At 34.9% G+C, this 610-nt stretch overlaps 1 protein-coding gene across 1 annotated transcript in view; it reads left to right on the top strand.

Annotated features, from left to right (window-relative positions):
- The window catches only part of LOC107181901 (leucine-rich repeat-containing protein 37B-like), a 10,404-nt gene that overhangs the window by 3,431 nt on the left and 6,363 nt on the right, over window positions 1–610 (top strand). The gene's annotated exons all lie outside the window — the stretch shown is intronic.

The raw sequence follows: 610 nt of genomic DNA, 5'->3' as shown, positions 1-610 counted from the left end.
ATTTTGTGTTCTTCTTTCACAATGCAGGGCAATGCTAATTTTTGGTAGAGGTTTGTGAAAATAGAGATGTAATTTTATTTCCCATTCAGGTTTGGCCCCCTGAATTCAATCCATACAACGCTATTCACTGACTCTGGCCTGAAGGGGCAATCAGCAAATGGAAATTACATGCACACTTTTGCATGTATTCAAGAAAGTGTAGTTTTTTAGGGAAAGGGCCCATAGCTTTTATGAAATTCTCACAGGGCTCTTGTCTCCAAAGATTATTAGTCGCAAATGTAGGGGAGAAGACAGTTCTTTGACTATAAAGCTGTGCTTACTCTCATGAGTGATAATAAATGGATGACTTGTTTTAAATGAAAGTAGTAGACTGAAAATGATGTTTGTCATTTTCTGAAATCATGGAAAAAGTATTTATGGAACATCTGCTACATGCCAGGAACTGTTTTATGTACCAGGATTACAGGCCCAAGAACAAAATAGACAAATTACAGCAGTTCTCAAGGGGTTCACAAGTATATAATATGAAAATGAATATATGTATATATAAACACACACATATATGTATTAACTAGATAGATGTAATTTCGAGTATTGATAAGTTCTTTGG

The sequence above is a fragment of the Myotis davidii genome, unplaced genomic scaffold (genome assembly GCF_000327345.1).
Source record: "Myotis davidii unplaced genomic scaffold, ASM32734v1 scaffold993, whole genome shotgun sequence".
In the NCBI taxonomy this organism is placed as follows: domain Eukaryota; kingdom Metazoa; phylum Chordata; class Mammalia; order Chiroptera; family Vespertilionidae; genus Myotis; species Myotis davidii.
This window is presented reverse-complemented; position numbering and strand designations above follow the sequence as displayed.